Source organism: Tursiops truncatus, chromosome 1 (assembly GCF_011762595.2).
Source record: "Tursiops truncatus isolate mTurTru1 chromosome 1, mTurTru1.mat.Y, whole genome shotgun sequence".
Classification (NCBI taxonomy): Eukaryota; Metazoa; Chordata; class Mammalia; order Artiodactyla; family Delphinidae; genus Tursiops; species Tursiops truncatus.
Window position 1 is genome coordinate 33,064,742 of NC_047034.1, and position 23,785 is coordinate 33,088,526.

The 23,785-nt window shown below is 48.9% G+C and overlaps 1 protein-coding gene across 1 annotated transcript in view; it reads right to left on the reverse strand.

The window, feature by feature from the left end:
- The window catches only part of PLEKHA6 (pleckstrin homology domain containing A6), a 136,289-nt gene that overhangs the window by 46,526 nt on the left and 65,978 nt on the right, over window positions 1-23,785 (reverse strand). The gene's annotated exons all lie outside the window — the stretch shown is intronic.

Here is a 23,785-nt window from a genome sequence, read left to right on the forward strand (position 1 = left end):
CACACACACAGTCTGCTGTCAGCTGGTACAAGTCTTTCAGAGGACACCAAATTTCTTCCTGCCCCAGACTCTCCTACCCAGTAACCCCTACAAATGATGTCCTCGCTCCATCCCGGCGCTACCAATTTCAAAACAGCTTCCCCTTCACAAGCACTGCAATGCAGCAACCATTGACCTAACGGCTCTCCCTTCTCCAGGTCACACGGGGCAGGCCCCTCACTCTGCCGCCCCCGGATCCAGTGACCTGCCCACTCAGCTCTCACTTCACTTGACTCACAGCCCACTGAAGAAATCCCTACCTGACCCGTCGATCAGCTCGAAACTTCAACATCTTTTAGGCAGCTTTGTCCCCTGTTTGGCAGCCTCAGAGGACCCACCAGCCACCCTGCTCGTACCATCCCTCTGAGAAGTAAGTCCTCCGGTCTGGCTCGCCGTGCCGTGGCCGAGCTCCAGGTGCACGTGGCAGCGGCAGGCGCTGCTCTTTCCCCTCCTCCTGGCTCCAGCACCAGGAAGGGGGAGGGCCCCTTGGTGGTAGGGGTGCCCAGGTGCCCTAGGGGGCCTGCAGCTTCCCAGCATTCAGACAGAACGCTGCCCGGCAGAGTGCCAGAGGCAGAATAAGTGAGCAGGGGATGACATCTTCTCAGTTCAGGTGCCCAAGGAGAAAATGCAAAAATGGAGAGACGGAGTACACGGAGCAGGTGTACAACTTCCAGGTAGTCTGACCTCACCGAGCTAAGGACACAGAGTAGCTGGGCAGACGGAGGAGTCTGGGGCTGTATTCCCATCTGCACGGCAGAAACCCATGCCAGCCCAACCTGCAGGAAGACAGCCCTCCCTGCCTCCCCTCGCCCAGAACACAGGCCCTTGGGCTGAAATCCACTTGCTCCAGAGAGACCCTTCCGACCCCGTGGGCACAAGGGTTAAATGAGCCTCCAGATTCACGTGCTGCTATTGTCGTTGCTGCCGATGCCGGGAAGCTCTCTCTCCTCCCAGCCTGCCCAGCCTTCTGTACGGACAGGAGCATCATGAACACGAAGCTTGTCTGCAGCACCCCCCTACACACTCCCTTTAGACACAGCCCCAGGTTGCTTGCCCTCCTCTTGGGGTGGCCCAGCAGATGAAGGGCAAGTGAAGCACATGGGTGTGGGTGTCACGGAGCCAGAGCTGGTGGCGAGGACTGGCTTCTCTGCTCGGGTGAAATGGAAGAAAAGCTTCTTCCCAAATCTTAGGAGGAAGAGGGTAGCAAATGAGGCTCAGACGGGGTCACCATGTGTTTATTTCTGTAAATCTGCCCAGCTGCAATGTAATAAATTCCAGCTGGAAACTGTCAGATCTGCTCGGGGCAGGGAGGTTTGCATCGTTGTTAGCTACTCTGAACTCTCCAGAGATCCAAGATGGTCACATCTCTCCTTTTCCTAACGTCCTCTGTGTCTTAGGGCCCTCCACGCAAGGGGCTTCTGAAGGTCATCTCTTCCAAGCCCCTGCCTCCAGGCAAGCCTGCTCTCCAATCAGTCTCAGTAAGTGCCTTGTTTGTTTGTGAAGGGTTCCAGGAAAGGAAGCTCGGGACCCACTGTTATCTTATACTGCCTAGATGTTCTTTTCTGATATCAAATTTCAGTTCCTCTGGCTTTTGATATCATTCCATTTTTATCTTTGGATGACAGAATCCTTTCTGACCAATGTGGTTCCTTTCAGCAGCACCAGGCATTCTGGTGACATCATAGTCTGTTGTTATGGCAATTTTGTGATGTCAACAGACACTGAAAGGGAGGAGCTAATCTAATTTTTTGGATTGAGGACAGAACTCAGTCAGAGAACAAAGCAATCAGTGAATGGAAAAGGACAACATAATGATTTAACCCGTGATGAGTCAAGCTGGGTGGATATAGCTGGGGTCAACAGCTGCTGATACTTAAGCAACTAATCCTAAATCCAAAGGTCAATATATTCAGCCATTTAGTGGTACATCTGCAAATGCTTTATCCTGATGACAAGTGGCTTCACTTTCCAGATCCCACCTCTCCAGTCCCTAATCCAGTTACTGGAGCCCTGCTGTGGTTATGGAGAGCTGGGCCCTCTCCTGATGCCCGCTTGGGGTCTCTGCCTGTGCACAGTAGGTACCCAATAAATATTTGTTGAATGAATAAGTGAATGAATGAATGAACAAAAGAAACTCCATATGCTCTGATTTAATTTTTAGCCACCTGCATTTGGAGTTTAACATTCTATTACCAAGGGCTTCCCTATCTTTGCTCTCTCTTAAAATTAATTACTTCCTCTCCATGAGAGCAGCTCTGTTTTTGTCCCCTCACCCCTTCACTTAGCTCCCCTGCCTGGCTCCCCCTTGAATATATAGCTTGGCTTTGATCCATCTTCATTAGGAGGGGAAGAAAATTAAGCTCATCTGCACAGAAGGAGGGGTGGAGGTGCCTTGGGAAATGAGTTTTCTTCCTCTAGAAGGCAAAAATATCCCTTTCCCTTCAATTTGAGCTCAGGGGCCTCCCACAGCCTTTGCTTAACTTGCAAGTTAAATTACTTCTCCCATGCCCACTGAAGATAGCACAGGAGGAGGAAGGAAGGCTCAAGGGTTTCCCCTGCTTGTCGAGAGCTCTGAAATCCTCAGGATTAAGTGAGCACACAGAATGCCTGGCTGGAGTTTCTTTCCTTTGCCACTAAACTGCACAGATGACAGGTTTTCATTAGGTTAGACACCAGGAAGAACTTACCAGGTATGGAACATTAAAAAAGGGAAACAGGGACAGGTAATCAGGGTTTTTTTTTCCCTCTCCTCTTCCCTTTCTTTTGGGATGTCAAAGGCCTCCATTTCTCAAGAACAAATGGTTATGAATCCATCTCCAAATGGACTCCTTGAATTCCACCCAAGGGAAGGGGGAATCTCAAGCAATAAAGGAGATTTTGCTATGAAGACAGGAGCAACCCTAAACTCCCGAGTTGCCCACTAGGTGTTCCCCTATCCACGGTACCTATGAAGGTGGCCCCAATGGCAGTGCCGTCAGTGAGAAGAGAATTGGCAACACCGGGCTTTCAGTCCAAGGTCCAACATGAGGGTGACTTGACTTCTTTGGCCCTTAGTTTTCTCACATGCAAATGAGGTACTTTCTAATTCTATGAAATAATAACTGGAAACTTTCAAAATGTGAACTATTTTATGCACAAGAGATAATGCCTATGATTATTCTGCTTAAAAACAAATCAAGAGGGACTTCCCTGGCGGCGCAGTCGGTAAGACTCCACACTCCCAATGCAGGGAGGCTGGGTTAGGGAACTAGATCCCACATGCATGCTGCAACTAAGAGTTCACATGCCACAACTAAGGAGCCCATGTGCTGTAACTAAGGAGCCCACCTGCCACAACTGAGGCCTGCCACAACTAAGACCCAGCTCAACCAGATAAATAAATAAATAGATAGATAGATAAATAAATAAATAAGTAAATATTTAAATATTAAAAAAAATCAAGAAATATGCTAGGTACTGGAGCTAGAAAATGAAAAACACACAGCCTCAGGCTTAAGATGGCAGTGGATGGAGCAGGGGCTGGGAATGCGGGGACTGGCATTCCAGAAGTGCCAAAACCAATCAATTGCAAAGAAAAGAGGTAGAGCCTCTCCGTTTTCCAAGCGTTTGTCCTCCATCTAGTTTGGGCTTTTCTACAGTTCTACAAACACCTGCAGCCTCTAACTTCAGGTGCTAGTGACAGCCTCACTATGGAGGTAACTGTGTACTGATTCATCTCCAAACGTCCTCCCCGAGAATCGGTATCTATCTGGGGTGATACCTGGCACTACACAGTCAAAAGGAGCAAAATCAACCCGGGTCTTCGTGACTCTTTGCAGACATGCATGTCTGCACATGTGTGCACACACACGCACCACACACTCAGGATGGACACCCAGAGGTCCCACCGTGATAAATACTGAAGGACTAGAGAGATACATTCAACTCCTTCCACCCTGGGCCCCTCTTGGTTATCTGCAGGACACCAAGCTGCGGCGTCCCCAGAGCTCCTGAGAATGAGCCCCGCCAGGCTTTCCCATCCAGACAAGGCTTTGGCTTCTGGCATTATCGCTCATTAGATAGAGGACTGTGAGGCGAGTGGGAAGGAGGGCTGCTATGGCCCATGCCTCCCACTTCCTTCTCCCCCAGCTAGCAAATTCCGAGCTCAGACTGTCCACACACCAGGGAGGATTTCTGCAGCCGACAAAGGAGGCGAAGGTGGGGAGACTTTTGACTCCTGCTCTCCACCTCCCCTCTGGATCTCATCATCATTTTCAAGGAGCTTTATGTGTTCTACCTTTCTCTCCCAATGAAAAAACAACTTGGTTTACATTCTCAACAATCCTGATGTGCCTGATTCCTGAGACTCCCACCAACCCCCGTCATTCCTAGGAAAAAGTACACTTCCTAGCCAAGTTCTCCCCACCCAAATCCCTCTGCAGCCACACAAAGGGGAGGTCGAAAGGGGTCGGCCCTGGTGGCACCTCTAGGTATTTGCAAGTGGGAAAGGCCCCTCTACCTGACACTGTCTTTTTTCCAAATGCTGCCAACAGATCAAAATACCAGTCCTGCAGGCTCTAGGGACACAGCTGTCAGCCCTGTACTTGCATTTACTCTCTTCTCTCCTCCCTGCCCTCGCTCCAGCCCTCCTCCTGCGCCACAGTCATTTCCAAACTGGCAAGATTAGAGTGTCTTCTCCAAGTAAGCTTGGAACATCCAAAAATGCTGGCTACTGGGCTGAGTGCCTAGGAGATAAGGCTCAGGCTGCTCTCCTTCCTGCTAAAGTCTGTCTGTCCTCACAGCCCCTTCCCTGCCCCAAAGGGTCAAAACACCTTTTCCTTCCCTGCTATGACCAATCATGGAACACTGGGGGAATTTTACCTGAGTTTGGCCCCTACCTCAGGTAGAAAGCAGAAAAGCTGGCTCAGTAGCCAAGGGATGGAAATTACAAATCAGGGATCCAGATCCAGGCTTCCTCCCTTCCATCCTAGGTGGACGTCCTTCTCTAGTCTCTCACTATATAATCTCCTGAGCCTGGACATTCAAGCTTACAACTGCAGGTAAGGGTATGGGGGCCTTGTGTACTCTTTAATCAGGGCAATGCTTCACTGTGTGTATGTGAGCGCGTGCGTGTGTGTTTATGTGTAGTGTGTGTGTGTCTGGTGAGGGGGAGAGTACAGATATCACTCAGGGGAAGTTCATGGGGAATCTTCATGCTGATCTACCCCAACCTGGATGATCTTATCTTCAAACTGATTATTTTACTTTATGGAACTCCACTTGTCTTCTGAAAAATAAAGATAAACAGAGTGGATACTCAGCATAACCATGCCAGTTATTAAAATGCTGAAGTTCTTCCATATTGGTTGGTAAAGGGCTACTCTTCCAATAAGGATGAATTTCAATATTTTAATAACTGGCCCTCCCCTCGTCTATGTGATCCAGAGACACCTTGGGGCCCTCCAGGACTCCAGGCCAGTGTCCTTTCTGGTTGATAAATTACTGAGTGTCATTGCTGGGATGACCATTCCTTAACTATCTGAACACCGACGGCCCTTCCAGGTGTTAAGAACTGTGATTCTGAGCACAGAAGTCATCTCAGGCAGCTCGAGAGGCATTTCCCCCCTCACACGCTGGCCCAACTTGGAAAACTGGGGCAACCCAGCTCCCTGGGGTTCCTCAGGCTCCTTGCCCTTGTGCCTCTGTGCTGTCCCTGCTCAGGGGAAAAGGAAATGAAAGGAGAAACGGGAGCTCTCTACGGCTCCAGCTCCACATTTTCCTTCTCTCATCCTTCCCCTGAGTGGCCCCCAGCTAAGGCAGATAGAAGCAGAGGGAAAAGGGCTCCAGTCCCCTCCCCTCAGCCTCCAAGCTGCTTTCTCCGACAGTCAGCAACTGGAAAGAGGCCCAAGAGGTAACGGGCAGAGCAATAATTAATTACCACCCCCCCCCCCCCGACACACACACACCCCACCGCCAAGCTCTGAGCCAAATCCCAAACCCTTACCCTTCAGAGACTGAGGAAGCCCAGCTGTCTGCTTCTAGGCCTATGGAAGGTCACTCGAGCCAACCTTCCTCATTCCTAGCTCAGCAGATTTGGTCCTGGTGTCCCACAGACAGCAGTCACCCCACCCACCCCCAGGGAACGAATTGTACAAAGTGAGTGTTTGGAGAGTAATGCAGCTGGGCTGGTGCCCCTCCTTCCACACCCTCAAAAGCTACAAATGCCTTCTTGGTTCCCAATCCAGCAATCTGTGGGCGTCAAGCTCTTCCATGGCTCAGTTTCCTCGTTTTAGGAATGAAACAGTAGTAATAAGTGGTGGCCTGTTTAGAAGACAACACAAATTTCCTACCAGACTAGACAGCAGAGGAAGAAAGGTGATGATGCTCTGAAGGGGTAAACACAGGGAAACCATTAAACTCATGTGGTCTGTGGTCCTTGCACTGGGAAGAAGGCAAGGCCCATTCCAGAGTCAGGGGAGCCGAGAGTCACTGCCCCAGCTATAGTGACAAGAGAGACAAGACAAAGTTCCCGTCTCCTTGGTTGTCTCCAGGCCCTGCTACTTCTCCAACCTGAGCTCCTCATCTCCGGGAGAGAAGACAGCCTCATGGTTCAGGGGGGAGACTACAGCTCCACAAGGCCCGCTGCAAGAACACAGGGGTGAAGTCACAAACCCTCTTGCTGCTAACCCCCACGGGCTACAGGTCTGGGCACTGTGTGTGATGTAGGGTGGGAGGTACCCAAAAATGTTAGTCCGACCACACCTGCCTGGGTGCAGAGGTGTGGAGGGGCAGCCACACACAAACTGCTTACAACCTGGACCTTCTTGGTCACTGTGCCTGGCCGGCACCTCACACCCAGACACTGAATGGCTGTCTGGTGGAGTGGCTTAGAGGCAGGCCAGTGGTCTGACCACAGTGGGAGGAGGGAACATGTGCTGTTCTGCCCTGGGACGTTGAATTGCTACTGCGAGGCAGGAGAGCTCAGCCTTGAATCCTCTCACAAGGGAATCCAATGGGTGGGTTCCGTCTGCTCCATGGCCCCTCCTCTCCCCTCTCACTTCCTACTGGCCAGCCAGACTCTGTAAGAGTCTACTGAGCAGAGGCTTTGTCTGGGGAAGAAGAGAGCAATAAATCAATGGGAGCAGGAAGGCAGGCGCCTCCGCGACTGCTTTGGGAGAAGGAGGCCCCCACCTCGGAGGGCCGCATGGGGTGTGGATGCAAAGGCAGGTGGGATGGCAGCAAAGCTCTAGTGTGAGCACTGCTTCTCACCTGCCCCCTGAGAGGGCTCAGCTTCTTGTCTCTCCTAGACTGGGAGTAACGGGTGAGCAGGGATGCAGATGGATTGTGGGGAATTTTGAACGCCTCCTTCTGTAGGGAGTGAGGAATCTGGAACTTCCCATGTACTCAGGGAGCTTGCTAAGGGCTCAAAGGGCAGAGGAATCTCCCCGGATTGCTGTCTGCTGTAGAAAAGATCCAAAAGGAGCTTGAGGACAAGGGCCACCAGTGGAACCAGCCAGGAAATGACGGTGTCTGGAGAGAGACGTTGTTGTCTCCACCTCTGTGTGCTGAGAAAAATCATTGTGAGCTCCCTTGACATCCCAGAGAGGGAAAGTGAGACCTGGAAGGGAAAGGACTTGGAGAACTTTTGAAGAGAGCTGTAACATGAAAACAAAGAACGGCTGGCACATGGCTGTGGCTGAGCAGTACTGACCTCTTTACTTTTCTGGGCCTCAGTTTCCCCATCTGTAACATGGAATGATACCACATTGCTGGGAGGATTAAACAAGATCACATATTTAAAGCACCTAGGAGAATGCTTGGCACATAACAGTTTCTCAGTCAGTGGCTGATGTTATAATCATTTATAAGATAAAGGAATGAAATAAAACAAGGAGTACTATTCCATCCAGTTTAGTAGCTGCTAGTCATATGTGGCTATTTACATTTTCATTAATTAAAACTAAATAAAATTAAAATTTCAGTTTCTCCATCATGCTAGCCACAGCTCAAGAGCCACCATGCCTAGAGGCCACCTAACTGGACAGGACAGTTGTAGCATGTTCCACCACTGTGGAGTATTCTATCGGATAGCACTGGGCTAGATGTTCCCTAAGCCACCTTCCAGTTCTAATCTTTTTGGACTCTATAAAACACGTAACTCCAAACCAGTCTGTCCTTCCTCCAGCTGATATGTGTTCAGTGTCCTCAGGAAATGCAAGTTCTCTTACAGTCCTCAGCTAAGCCAAAAAAAAAAAAAGGAAATCTGCTACCAACAACAACAAAAAAGTTAAAAATCTAAAATCAAATGATACATTCCAAAGACCAATCAAAATTAATTTGGATAATACATCATTTTAAAATATATGCATTGGGCTTCCCTGGTGGCGCAGTGGTTGGGAGTCCGCCTGCTGATGCAGGGGACGCAGGTTCGTGCCCCAGTCCGGGAAGATCCCACATGCTGCGGAGCGGCTGGGCCTGTGAGCCATGGCCGCTGAGCCTGCGCGTCCGGAGCCCGTGCTCCGCAACAGGAGAGGCCACAACGGTGAGAGGCCCACGTACCGCAAAAAAAAAAAATAAATAAAATAAAATATATGCATTAAGACTCCCCTCCAGGGCTTGAAAATATTGTTACTAACAGCCCTACTGGGGGAGGCAACTGGGAAAGGTTACAGAGAGGATCACGGAGGTTGGAAAAGGTGAAAGAACAAGGAACTGTCCCTCCTTCCTGCCTCATTTTCCTTCTTGGATTGGCCAACTTCTGGAGAGGCTGGAGGGAGGAAGAGCAGAAAGGTCGGCTGCATGGTCTGCAGGGTCCTGCGGTCCACAGTGGGAGGAGCCAGCACAGAGGGGAAGAGAGGGAAGAGGAACTGCCGCCACCGAGGACAGCAGGCTCAGGAGTCTTCCTTCCCTTGCACTTCCCCTGTCCCCACCCCGGCCCCCACCCAGCCTGGAGCCTGTGGTAATCACAGGGATACAATCTGCTCCTAAACAAATAGCACATGAAGCTGGTGCCAGAGTGTGTCCATTGATAACCGTGGCTTAGAGAGGGGAGGGGAGACGATCTCAGAGGAATGGAAGAGGCACTCCCAGACCTAGACCCTGCCTGGAGCCCAGGTAATGGAAAGAAGAACTTGGGAAGAAAAGGAAAGTGTGGGGGGGGACCAGGTAAGGGACACTGCTGGCCCCTCCCCTGTCCCCATGCCACGCAGTAGCCTTGAAGGAAGACTAGGCAGGGTTGCTAAGACAAGAAGAAACAGACGCTTTGGGAGGAGGGTAGAGGGGAAGAAAGGAAAAGGGATGCTGTACTGGTCCCGGTCAGGACAGAAGCCAGTCTTGGTAAGTGACACCTGAGTAACAGGTGAGTCCGCCTGTGCCTGTTGGAGCATATGAACACCATCCTGCTGCTGCCCCTTGTGGCTGGCCTGGGAATAGCTCTGGCTGTATACTTGGCAGGGCCCAGAGCAAAATAAAAACGCAGGGCTCCTTGCTCAAAACTTAAGAAGTTCAGGATGGTGACAGAAGGACATTAAACCAAACCCTTCTGAGGACACAGAGCAACTGCGCAGGTTGTATGCCCACGAAGCCCTGCCTGCCTGGGAATACCAATTCCTCTGGGCTGCTTCTCCTGGGAGTGTGAGGACAGAGGGTGGCTAGTCTTACGTGTGGCTAACTCTTAGTACGAGGCAGAACACGGAAAGTAGCCGGCTCCTCTCCCAGTCCCGACTTCCCCCTCTTTGTTGGCTCACATGCCCAGAAGCTTGGCATCTTTTGCTCCTGTCCCACTGGGTCTGGTGGCTGGCACCTCCCCCTTATTGTGCCTGGTTTCTGTCTGCCTGTGGGCAGCTTAGCCGGAGGAAGCACCACAGCTGAAAGCCACGGGGGTTGGGTTTGCCTTATCTCTCAAGACTGGCACAGGGAGCACGCTGTTCCTACCCAACAGACTCCTCCAGGGCTGCCTACCATTACCATTATGTCATGGAACCTTTTTCCTCCCAAGAAAGAGGCAGGGGGACAAAAGGGTTCCTGGCTAAGAGGGGGTAAAGTCAACAGTTCTGCTTTGGAGACAAATCAGTCTTTCATTTTTTTGTGCACGCATGAGTACACACCACACACACACACACACACACACACACACAGAATCAGCTGAGAAAATTCCGTCTTAGCACCTCCTCCAACGAAGCCAAGAAACTCTTGTCCACATTCCCTGCACAAGTCTGACTTGTCATGAGAAGGTGTCTGGGTCAAAGAGGCCTAATATTTGGAGGGAATGAGGGTCCTGAATGGGCAGTTGGGGGCAAGGGGACAAGAGACATCTAAACCCAAAAGACTGGTTCTCTCTCTTCCTGGATTTGTTTTGCTCCCAAATGACAAACTTTGTCTTCTAACACGTTGAGTCCCCGCCAACTCTCTGCTCCACCCCCACCCCTTGCATCCTGCCTCCCACCTCTCCACACCTGACTTGAAGTAAAAAAGAGTAAAAGGCAAAAGGCACAGCTATGCCCGTCTCCTTTGGCTGTGCCCTCCCTGCCTTCCTTCTGGGCTGGTCCCAGCAAACGGCTGTGAAGGGGCGGATGGTGCTTCTGCCCAGAGCTCCTGAGCCCCTCCCCGGAGACAATGGCTCAGGGAGAGGGGGAGAGCAAGACTCCAGCTTTGTGTGCAAGGTGGCCACACCAAACCATTGTCTCTGCATCAGGACAGACAATGATGTGTATTTCCGGCTTCTGTGCCAAGTAGTTCACAGCCCTTAGACTAAGACAACCCTAAAGATTTCCTTCTAATAAATAGGAATGATACCGAAATCTGGCCCCAAGCTGAGAATTTGTCCGGTTGTAACAAAAGCCCACTCTAGCTGATGGAATGGGAATATTGGTGCTCTCTTACCTGCTCCAGAGCCACCCAGACGAATATACAGCAGACAGATAACCACTCACTCACCGGCTCTTCTCTGGGGTCCCCTCTGCTCTCGCCCTGACTCCTTTCACACTCAGGAACAGGGAAAAGGTTCTCCTTTAACACTCACCAGGTCCCTGGTGGGTAGCAATCATTAACAGCCGCACATGCTGACTGGCCTTAACCCCTTCAGTGCCGGTCGCTTCCAGCTGGCTGATGGACAGCCCTGTCCCCTCTTCCCAGCTCTGAGAAAGTGGCAAGTCCCACCTTGATGCCATCCACCTGAGTAATGCTGCTGCCTCCCATGTGGAAAGCAGGAGCCCTCTAGTCCCACCCAGGCTGCCCCGCCTGATTGGCGCACGCTGGCAACCTGAGGTGCTGGGCTCTGGCATGATGCCCAATTGGATGAGCCCACATTATGAAATATTTGCCTAGCAGGCCAATAGAGGAGCCAGGATCGGGGGGAGGGGATGATATTTTTATTTGTTCCTGGAGGAGGGAGAACAGACAAAGGTAGTCAGAGCATCCCTAGCCCTGGGCCAGGAAACAGTGGGAAGGTGGTCTTCAGGTCAATGTATGTGCCTCTAGCCTCTCTGTCTAGGTAGAGGGCACAATCCTGGAAGGCTCCTAAGCAATTTCAGCTCCTGGCTGTTTAGCCACAGCGTTTCTTTGCCTTAATAATTCCCTGACTCACCCAGGAGTTTGGAGCTAGGAACTGTAATAGAAACGAAGATGGAAAATAACTCGACAGGCAAAGAGGATTGCTCGTAACTGTACAAACTGTGTGTCACAGGTGGTCTATTTTATATTTCAAAGCTGCAGGAATAATTTTGCATCTTTGGAGGATGCAGAAGAAAGGTGAGCAGGAATGAGTAGAGTCAAATCACCTCTTTATCCCTTTAAAAATAGGCAACTGATTTGGGGAGATCTAAATCCAGCATAGAAGTATGTATCTACATGTAGGACACATGCAAATCTATGCAGATATGTGCAAATGAGCAGCTCCAGACTTTTCAGAGTAATTCCTTGCCAGGATTTTTCTAGTTTGAGCAAGAAATCAGGTAGTCTCCAAATCCAATAACGAAGCATCTCACGACAGCATAAGGATATCAGTAGAGGGAGCATATAGAGGTTTATAAACATATTTATGGAAAATTCACTACATAGAAAGCCTTGAAGTACAGTCTAGCAGTGTTTTTAAACCATGATCATAAACATGATAGGCTATACAGGAGAATGCAAGCGCCCTCTTTCTCCACACCCACAGTTAATACCCCCTTCTCCTTTCAGGCCCCAGTGGGTGGTCAGGCTGCTCCACTTCGTGCCAGTCTGAGTCTAGTAGCTGCACCTCCTCTCATCACCCCTGGTTCCTGTTTGTCAGTAGTCAAGTCACTGTGGCTCAAGACCCTGGCTTAAACCTGCCAGGGGGCCTTATCTTATCTCCTGGGCTGCCTTCCCAGCGGCCTGATGGCTGGTTGGCCCTGGTCTCTTAAAGGGGCTGCATGCATTCCCACCTGCTCCATTCACCCTCGAGAATACCCCAGAAATCTAGGGCTGCACTGCCTGTGGAGGGTCAGGTTCACCATACCACTCCCTCCTCTCACATCTGGCTGCAGGGCTGCTACATATGATTTATTAACTTAAAATGGGAAAAGATGCTGATGTTTTCACATGCTTTTAAATGCTTATCATATCATGTAAAAGCCCTGCATCTCAGTATGTACAGGTTCCTGCTCTGTAAAATGGAGTTTTAAAGGGGGAGAGGGGCTCAGGATAAAAAGTCAATATAGAAAAATCAGTTGTATCTTTATATAGTGGCAGCAAACAATGAAAAATTGAACTTTTAAAAAGACTACTTATAATAGGGTAAAAAATATGAAATATTTAGGAGTAAATTTGACAACAGATGTGCAAGACCTATATACTGAAAACTGTAAAACACTAGCGAGAGAAATTAAGTAAAATCTAAATGAAAGGAGAAATATACTGTTTGTATGGAAAAGGAGATTGTTAAAATATCAATTCTCCACTTATTTTCCTATAGAGTCAATACAATCTCAATAGGTTCTTTGTAAAAATTGACCAAGTGATTCTGAAATTCATATAGAAATGAAAAGGACCTATAGTACCCCCAAAAACTTTCAAAAAAGAGAATAAGGTTAGAAGAATAAAGAATAAAGTTAGAAGTCTTAGATTACCTGACTTCAAGATTATAAATCTACAGTAGTCAAGACAATGTGGTATCAGCATAAAGATACATGTACAGATAAATGTAACAGAATAGAGAGTCCAGGAATTGACCAATTGACCATGCATATATGGTCAGCTGGTTTTCCACAGAGGTATAAAGGCAATTCAATGTGGGAATGAGAGCTTTTTCAGTACATGGTGCTGGAAAACTAGAGGTCCATATACCAAAAACAAAAACAAAACCCCTTGACCCTACCATTAAAAGTGAACTCAAAATGGACTAAGGCCTAAAATGTAAGCGCTTAAACTATAAGATTTCTAGAAGAAAACACAGGAGAAAATCTTAGTGATTCTTGGTTTGGCAAATTTCTTAAATACGACACAAAACTCACGAACTTTAAACAAAATATCAAGAAATCAAACTTCAGGGACTTCCCTGGTGGTGCAGCAGTTGGGAATCTTCCTGCCAATGCAGGGGACGCAGGTTCAAGCCCTGGTCTGGGAAGCTCCCACATGCCGTGGAGCAACTAAGACAGTGCGCCACAACTACTGAGCTGGCTCTCTAGAGCCCATGAGCCACAACTACTGAAGCCCATGCACCTAGAGCCCATGCTGCACAACAAGAGAAGCCACCACAATGAGAAGCCTGTGCACCGCAACGAAGAGTAACCCCTGCTCACCGCAACCAGAGAAAGTCCACACACAGCAATGAAGACCCAACACAGCCAAAAAGAAAAAGAAATCGAACTTCATTGAAATAAAAAACTTTACTTTTCAAAGGATGCTGTTACAAAAATAAAAAGGTAAGCCATAAACTGGAGAAAATATTTGCAAAACGTGACATAAAACTTTCATCTAGAATATATAAAAAACTCTTACAACTAAATATTAAGACAGCAAACACAATAACAGAAAAAAGGTGGGCAAAAGATTTAAACCGACACTCCACCAAAGAGGATATACTATGTCAAATAAAGCACATGAAAACATGTTCAACATCACTAGTCATTAGGGAAATGCAAGTTGAATCCATAATAACACTACACACACACACCAGAACTGCTAAAATTAGGACTAATCATACCAAATGTTGACAAAAATGTAAATGACCGGGAAGTCATACCCTGCTGATGAGACATTTTAAATGGTACGTCCACTTTGCTTAACTTTTTAACTGCCAAACTTTTCCATACAGTTGAACATACAACCCATTGATTCCTAGGTATTTACCTAAAAGAAATGTAAGCATATGTCCACACAAAGACTTGAGCAAAAATATTCATAGCAGCTCATTTGTAAAGCCCCAAACTGCAAAAAACTCAAATGTCCATGAATAGGTGAACACAATATGTGTTACATCCATATGACTCAGCAATAAAAAGAAATGAATTATTGATATACATAACAACAGGGATGCATCTCAAAATAACTGTGCTGAATGAAAGAAGCCAGACCCCTTCCCCCAAATAAAAAGTGTATACCGTATGATTCCATTATACAAAACCCTGACAAACGTAAAACGAATCTATAGTGGCAGAAAGCAGATCGGAAGTTGCGTGGACACAGGGTAGAGAGAGGGATTTCAAAAAGGCGGGAAGAAACTTTGGGGAGTGATGGATATATGTGCATTATCTTAATTGTAGTTATGGTTTCAAAAACTGCATCAAATTTTACCCTTTAAATAGTTTATCATAAATCAATTACACCTCTATAAAGCTATAAAAAAGAAAAGTCTTCAGTTGAGACATCAAAAAAAAAAAACCCAGCACCTACTCCTGGACCTCACCCATTATGTTTTTTTTTTTTTTGTGGTACGTGGGCCTCTCACTGTTGTGGCCTCTCCCATTGCGGAGCACAGGCTCCGGACGCGCAGGCTCAGCGGCCATGGCTCACGGGCCCAGCTGCTCCGCGGCATGTGGGATCCTCCCGGACCGGGGCACGAACCCCTGTCCCCTGCATCGGCAGGCGGACTCTCAACCACTGCGCCACCAGGGAAGCCCCCATTATGTTTTTTTTGTTTTGTTTTGTTTTGTTTTCCCCATTATGTTTTATACTGTGATAAATGTAGGCAAGTGAAGGCGGGGTGGGCAGGGATTCCAGCTTTTCTTAGTGACCCACTTTAGTCTGCTGGTTAAAGACAGGGATGGACATGGCTTTGAATCAGCCTGGACTCCTCTCCTGGATTTAGGTCAAATAATGTGGCAGACCTGAATGTGGCCTTTATAAAAATAAAGAATTATTTGTTTTATGACAGAAGGGAAAATATCAGGTAAAACCCTGTACAGTTCACAAAGCCCTCCCATCACTATCTCACTTGATTCTTTTATGGTCTTATGAGGTTAGCAGAAAAATATTAACACTCTCATTTTACAAAAAACAAACAAACAACAAACAAAACTGAGGCTCAAAGAGGTAAAGGGTCTTGACTAAGATAACCCACCTCCTACATGGGAGGCAAGGCTAAGCCCAGTCTCTTAACCTCAGTCTGGAGCTCTTTCCTGTTAACACGCGGTCTGCCCGCAGCCTGGCTGACACCCCCGCCTGTCCCTCAGCTCTGGCTCCGCTCCCAGAGCTGTGGAACATGAACCAGCATCGTGGTGCTCACCCCACACTGGGTGGATGCTTTTCTACAGCACAAGTGACAGACCCAGAAGGGGTCCCAGGATGGATGAAAACAGGGGCAGATCTAGGGTCAGAACAGGCTCAACTAAGGGGAACCATGCAGTGTTAAGACAGGGGAGACTGGGAGGGATGAGGGTATCTAAGGATCTAATCAGATCACACATCTAATGAGAAAAGAGGGGGGAAAAGCCAACCAAACACCACTCCCAAGGCAGGAAGTCTGGTGGGTGTGGAAGCAGCTGGAAGCTGTTAGAGGGCTCCAGGCCTCTGCACCCCTCCTCTCCCTCCTCTTCTGTCCCCCACCCTCCCTCCTCCTCCACTCTGGCCAGGGCCAGGGCTGGCTGGGAGCCCCACCCCTCTCTCTCCCTAGTTCTGAGGACAGGATGACAGGAGGGAGGAAACCCACTCTGCAGGGCATGGGGGCACACAATGTAAGAGGCATCTAAAAATTCAATGATCGAGATTGATAATATTTTAATGTAATATTTTTTGGAATAAAAATTAGTGCAAAAAATCCATGATGAATGAAATATCATTTTAAATAAAGACCAGATCAGTATTACTCAATCTCCCTTTCGCCTGAGGCTCCAACATTGCTTGGAATGACACTGTTACTTATCCTGTTGTTATTGAAAATGTTGATATTTTTGTTCTTCGTGAAATTTTTGCACTGATTTTGATTTTTGAAAATATCGCATTAAATGTTATTTATCTTGATTACTGAGGTTTTTGGCATCCTCTTAAATTGTGTGCCTAAGGAGAGTGCCTCAGTCACCTCACCCTAGTCAGCCCTGCTCAGGGATGAGACTGGGGGGACTGGGAGGGAAATGGGGAGACTGGACAAGGCCCAGAAAGGGCCAGAGAGAGGGCCTGCACTCTTCAAAAACCTCAGTGCATGAGAAACAAAGAAAGGCTGAGGAATTATTCCAGATTAAAGAGGAGTAGAGACATGCTCCTGGATTAGATTCCAATGACATTACTAGGGCAACTGGTGATTGTCTATTAGATAATAGTATTGTTTCAATGTTAAGATTCCTGAATTTGTTGATTGTACTGTGTTTATGCAAGAGAATAGCCTTGTTTTTAAAAGGAAGAAAAGATAATGGAGCAATAAGGGTCAGAGGGTGACAGCTGCCTGAGAGCTACATGAAGCCAAATGCCCCTCCCTCTCCAGCCTGTCTTTCCTCCGATTCCAGGCAGTCCCAATAGGGACCAATGGTGATGGCAGGAAGTCTTGTCCAGAAGACTAGTTATTGGAGGGCTGGTTGGACATTTTCTTCCCGAAACAAGAATTAACCTTGACAACTGGCACAGAAAAGAAAGGAAATTAACACCTACCCAAGGCATGACACCAGCACATTCTCTGCTGAACCTCCCGAGATAGGTACTGCTGTCCTGTACCTATGGAGGAGGAACCTGAGAGGTCAGGTAAGCAGCCCAAGGCTACCCGGTTCGGAAGTGGGAAAGCTGGGATTAGAGCCCAGGACACAGCCCAAAGCCAGGTCTTTTCCCACTTCAAGTTTGTTGTGCAACTTGAAATTCCCTTCTCGTGCATCATCCTACAAACTAATCCTTTAGTTTATTTTTGCTGAGTTGAATCTGCATTGGCTCTGGAGTCAGACTGTCCCAGTTCCAATTCTGACTCCACCAGTTACTACCTAAGGGGCTTTGAGTGAGTGACTTAACCTCTCTGTGCTTTCATTCCCCTATCTGTAAACAGGGATAATATAAACTCCTACCTCAAGGGTCTGTCATAGGATTAAATGAGATTATACAAGCAGAGAATTCAAGAGAGATCCTGGCACCTAGTAATGTTCAGTAAATACCAGTAATTATTATTAACTGTCGGCCTCTGTCTCGAATCATTCATTCACTCATGGGAACCCATGGCCTAATTTTTGACTACAAAACCCCTTAGCACTTTGACGCGTGAAGATGAATGCTTAATAATTGCTCCTAAAGAAGTTATCCATCAAGACGGCGCTTTAGATATTCCTCAGTCTAGTCTGTAACGCCTTTAAGCCACCACCCACCTCAGATCACTTGTGATCATCTGAGGCCGACCCCTTACCCTTAGGAGCCAGAAAAATCAACACCTAAGAATCTCAAAGAGGAGGGAGGTCTGCCCTATCATACTCTGAACTAGGAGGGAGATTTTGGTTTTCTGTGTCATGTCACACTTGGAAGTTAAAAAGCAAGTCAATTCTAGGGACTACATCACTGGGCTGAAGGAGTTGTCTGGGAAGACCCAAGTTCTAGTGCGTGTACTGCACCCATCCAGCTGTATAATGTGGGCAAGTGCTTGCCCCTTGGGGCCCACTGGGCCTGAGCAGGGAATTACCTTGCCCACAGAGTGAATGAGAGGACAAAAGAGGCTACCAAGTCCTGAGCACTTCAGGTTCCTTGAGAAAGCTCCTCTGGAGCTCTCTCCCTATTTTACAGTCTGGGACCAGCTGAGGAGGACCCACAGCATGAGAAGGAAAACAAACCAACAGCTTATGCATCTGGGGAGCTGAAGAGGGGCAGACCAAGGGCAAGGTGCCCAGAGGTCAAGCAGCGGTCAGATTTAGCCAAGATGGTCCTTCTGTGACAAAGGCAGAGCCGGAGCAGGGCAATTTTCGAACTATAAACAGAAACTCAAGAAGCCCCAGGCCACACACAGGCATGTGCGAGGATGAGGGTAAAGCGCGGAGGACACCGGGTATTGTATGTAGAGGAGAGGACTTGTGAAGTGGCAGAAAGGGAAGGAAGGAGGGTGAGTGAATGTGGGTGCGCGAGGATGCAGGGGCAGAGCCAGGTCTGTGGGGCCTGAAGCTTACACAATTTGGGCAGTTCTTATGAAGAAAAAGACTACAAGTACAAGTTAGAGGGAGCCTTGGAACGGGCTGGCGCGAGCGGGAGGCTGAAGCTAAGCTGCATCGCTTCCCAGTAAACTCGCCCCCACGTCTGTCCGTCCGTACCTCTGAACACAGGCACAGCTCACACACCTGTGTTTGTCTGAGCCTCCCAGCCCCTGCCTTGGCACTGTTTCTCTTTCCCATCTCACAGCGCTTTGCCTGACCTGATTTTTTTTTTCATGGCAGAGAGCACGAAATAGAGCCCCCATACCCTGGAATTAAATTTCTCCCCACCTCAGTGCAATGGGTATTTGGATTTTGTGCCACTCCCCAAACCCCCTTCCAGTGCATTGCACCATCAGCGTCGCCACTGGGGCCACATCTCTCCCCACCCTGCATACTTTGCTATGGGTAGCTCCACCTTCCCCACAGGGCCCCGCCAAGCTGCCAAGAGGGGTAAAACCGCAGCCCCCCCGGCCGCCTGGCCCCTGCATTCCAGCCCTGCGCCCACAGTTTGACCTTCTCTGCGGCTGCTGCAGATGTGTTCTGTGTTCCAGAAATAGCTCAGCTCCTGGGTCCCTGCAGGCCCTCCCTTTCCTCCGCCCAGAGACACTCCCACCTCACAGGCTCCAGGGGAGTCAGGCAAGAGCAGAGGGAAGGGCTCAGTTCTCCACTGCCCTCCCACCCCTCCCGGAGCAGAGCCAAGTGGGGCCTGCCCTTCTGGCCATGTCTGCATTACAGTGGATGGAGGTGAGAGTTTGGGCAGAGGAAGGCATGAAGGAGGGACAGCTCCATGAAAGGCTTAGACAACTTGACCCCTCAATGTGTTTCTCTTCTCTGGAGTTCATCGGGATGAAGGGCAGCAGCCAGCCAGAAATGGTTCCAAATCCTATATACCCTGGCCCAAATCCCTGTCTCCTCATGCAAGGGGATGATTTCACAGTCACTGATTCGATCCTAACCTAAACAAGATGGCGGGCATTGGTCCTCCTCACAAGTCCAAGATGGAATGGGGGACAGTGGCCTCAATAACATTATGAAAGACTGAATTTAGAAACAGTGACGAGCTTTTAGGCCTGAGGCTTTTAGATCTTGACTCCCTAGTGTCTGATGGAACGATAAAATCTTTCCTGAAGGACTTTACTAAAAGGCTAGAGTGTTAACTCTGGGTAGGCTGGGGGCCTGAATGGCCTTCAAGATTCGGGTTCCACGCCTTTTCCACCCATGGCGAGCGGCAAGGACTCTGCAGCCATGCCCTGGCTCCTTCAGTCACACTGCCGTGCTACCTACTAGGCCTTGCCGGCCCCCATAGCCAGACGGGAAAAGAGCTGAACAAAAGAGGCCAGGGTGTGTAAACTCTCCAAACCGAGCTCCTCTAGGCTTGGAGGTCCAGGAAAGGCTAATGGTGATAGAAAGTACCCATCCCTTTCTAGAAACTGCCTCTCCACCTTGATACCCACGTAGTTACGGTGGTAACAGCCATGCTGCTAAAACCTGACACTACTCTCTTGGTTATAGGTAGCCATCTGACCCCAGCTCAGCCGAAACACCTTTCCAGGGATGGGAATTGGGATTGAGAGGAAAGAAAGAGATCATTCTTTCTCCAGGTAACAGGTACACGAGGGAGCTGCTGGAGGCCATCTTTTCCACCCTGTAGGCTGACCACGGAGCCGGAACGGCTCTGCAGGGAGAAGAAACTGAAGCCAGCACACGGAGAGGAGCAAAGGGCAAGACCATACTTGCGGCATTTAGCTTCTTGGTCTAGTTTGTTCCTGTGGTCCAGCCATTTCTCTGGCCCTTACAATAAAATCCCCTTTGGAGCTTAAGGTGCTTTGAGCAGTGCCAGTAACGTACTCAAAAGTCCTAACTAATACCAGGAAGAAGAACAAGATGACTTCTGGAGGACCCAACGTCTCAACTCTGCAGATGTGGCTGCCATGAGGAAGAAAAGGAAGGTGAAAGGAAGAGGAAGGAAAAGGACCAGGGAGTTGGCGCAAGGGCAGCAGAAAACGGTGCTGGAAGACCTTGACTGGCCTAGAAGTCAGGCTGTCTGAGAGGACAGGGTGGAGGTAAGAGTCAGAGAAAGCAGATAAGTTTGCTACTACCCGGTTTAGAAATGCTCCCAGGATGTCTAGGGGGAGTGGGCAACAGAAGTGGGGGCCATATGGGTGAACTAAGATCCCTAACGAAGGTGGCAGACCAGCCCTGCTGATGGATGGGCCAGGGCGCTCAGAGCCCGCAGGCTAACACAGCTTTGAGACACGTTCCTGGAGGACATCCGTTATTTGGGGGAGAAGAAAATCTTGTATCCTCTCTCCTGCACTTCCCAAAGCAAATGAGGGTCCTTTGCCACCTTAGAGGCTCGCAGTTCTCTCAGACCAAGGGTTCTGATCTGCCCCTCAGGTCTTCTTTAGAAAAACCTACTTTCCAGGCAGCAACTCCATGAGCTAATGGTCCCTTTAAGAAAATCTTCCCCCACTCTGTCTCTAGCTGTCTGGAGCAGATGTTCCTTGTTCCTATGGCAACGAACCTACCACCCTTCCTAATGGGTAGAAGGACACACACAGCCCAGACCACTCCCCAACCAGAGCGGCTGGCCCAAGTGCTGCTTTGAGTTCACTGACAGCAGGACAGCACAGGACACTGTGGACTCCTGTGTGCCTGCATAGTAAGAGTTCAAATCTTAGCTGACCTACAGATGACCCAGAAATGGCAGCCACCATCTGACAGCACTTAGAAGGTAGGGGGAGGGGTTTACCTATGCCACTGCCCAGACAACAGACCAACGTCTGTCTTTCCAATCAAGTGTTAAAAAGCATGTGGTGTATCTTCAACAAACTGAATTAGCTCTTCCTTTGACCTTTTTTTACATCACTAATGAAGACCAGTGAGACACCCCCCCACCCCGGCTGAATTCTCCTTATTTCGAGCTGCACACCACCCTCACCCTCATCTGGAGTTTGTGACCCTCCCAGACAGTCCTTCTCTCAAGATGGGTCCAGCCCAACAGCCTGTACAAATCGGCTGCTTTTCCACCCGAACAGAGCTAGCAGAGGCAGTGTGTTGTTGTTATTTGATTGGACTTCAGGTATAGACATGCCTGAATATTCCAAACATGCCTCCAACTCACCACCTCACTGGGCTTCCAGCGCTCTCTCCACTCTACCACCGTCCCACAGCTTCATCTCTGCCACCTACTCCCTAGAGGCATTCCCAGGGGAAGAAATGACAGCGCCTCGGGGAATGCTAAGGGGTAGAGGGGGCCAAAGTGTGTGGGGAATTGGGCTAAAGGAAGGAAAAGATGCTGAGTGTGAGAGAGATGATGAAGATGGACACTCTGGATGAGAAACAAATATCTGACACACAGTGGAACAGGTTTGGCATGTTTCTCCTGATGCTGTTTCACGGCCCCAGGAGGCTTTGAAAATAGGAAAGCAGCCCTGGCCCATAGCTGTGAGCAATATTGGGCAACTGTCATTCTCAGCTCCCTTGGCTCTAGCCGTCCATTACAGGACTTACTGATGACTGTGAAGGACTTGACCTGTCCCAATGCACTGTCGTCCAAGTGGGCATCTCAGTTCTGACCCTGGATCTGCTGTCTTGAAAATACCCATCTCATCCTGCTACCTCAAGCCACTTTTCCAACAGACATGCAATTGCTGGACAGCAGACCTGCAGCTCTGAGAAAGGCAGGAGACTCTCCTCTTGGAGTGATAAGGTCTACCTATCGGTCAAATGGAGAGTTGAGGCATGTAGAGTTGAAGAGGATGGTGGCAATCAAATTCAACCCCCTCGCTTCACAGATGGGAAATCTGAGGCCCAGAGAGGGACTGAATTGCCCAAGATCATGCAGCCGATTGAAGACAAAGGTGGCCCTGGAGTCCGGATATTGCTTTCCATTGCCTCACCGTGACAAGGATGGGAACATCTTTGAGGTCCCAGTCATGCTCTCGTTGACCTTTACAGTCAGAAAAAGGTATGCTGAATGGTTCTCACCCTCTGCCCTTTCGTCTTGAACATCTCAGAAGAGATCCTAATTTCTAAGAATTTCACTGTACGCCTTGACTCTGTCCCAATCTACCCAAAGTTAGGACAAAATCCTTATGAAAGCCCACTTGGGGAAAGCCACTGTCACTGGTGACCAGAGATGAGCTAAGAGAATCACTGCCTTGACACACGATTCACTTGTCCCAAACCTAGGTGGAGCCATCAGAGGGTCTGTGGAGGGGCCTCCTGTGCAGGAGCACCTCGGGTGGTGGAGATCTTTCATCTGCACTTCTTGGATTCTTTTTCACTTTTTCTTTCCCCCTCCACTGGTTTGAATAAGTCTGTGGTGTCTGCCGTCATTCACGGGTTTAGGCTTTTCTGTAGCACTGTTCTTAGGGGTTGTGCTGCTCTACTGCCCCATCACCATCCAGAAACCTTTGGGAGAGGAGAATTTAATGCACCTAGGCTTGGTCTTCCAGCTCAGAGGCTAAGGCTCCCCTCTTGCCTTTAGTAGTTTGTCCTACTTCTCCCTCTGTCCCAGGAAAGCTTGAGGTAAGAGTCTGCTACTCACTCCCACAAACTCAACAGCCCAAGTAGGATCTCCACTGCTTTCCCAGGCTAGGAGGGCTCTTGTTTCAGAACATAAAATTGGGGTGGAAAATCAGAAAATTCTCTCCTACTAAGAGGCTTCTAGACTTTCAGGAAAAAAGGGTCCTAGAACAAATCTCAAAAAGAGCATCTAGTTCAATTTCCAGGGTGATTTCAAACTGACTTTCCTCTAAACGCTTTCTCTCCTACAAGTCTGCACACATGTGCACACCCAACCACATGTCTCAGTCTGGCAGCTGGGGCTGCCTGGGGATTCCCACATATTTGTTGCTATTCCAGGCCTGACTCTCCAGAAGGTAGAAGACCCAGACACTCTAAGGCCTCCAGGAGCCTCCAGATTTAGAAAAGCTCCAGCTGATATTCTTGAGAGCTCAAGAAGGTCCACCATTTCAAAAACTGCTGGCAAGAGCTTTTTAATACCTGTGTTTCCAAATGATTAACACTGGACGCCAAGACCTCAAATGTAAAATATACCTCTTGCTGCTCCCATATTTCAAACTACAAGTCCTCTCTGTCTTTTCCAAGCATAAGAGATGACCTCCATCATTTCCCAAAAATGACTATAGGAATAGGAACCAGCAAGGCCTGATCCCAGAGCCCCTCAGAGAAGGGAGAGTCTCAGACTTCCTGAC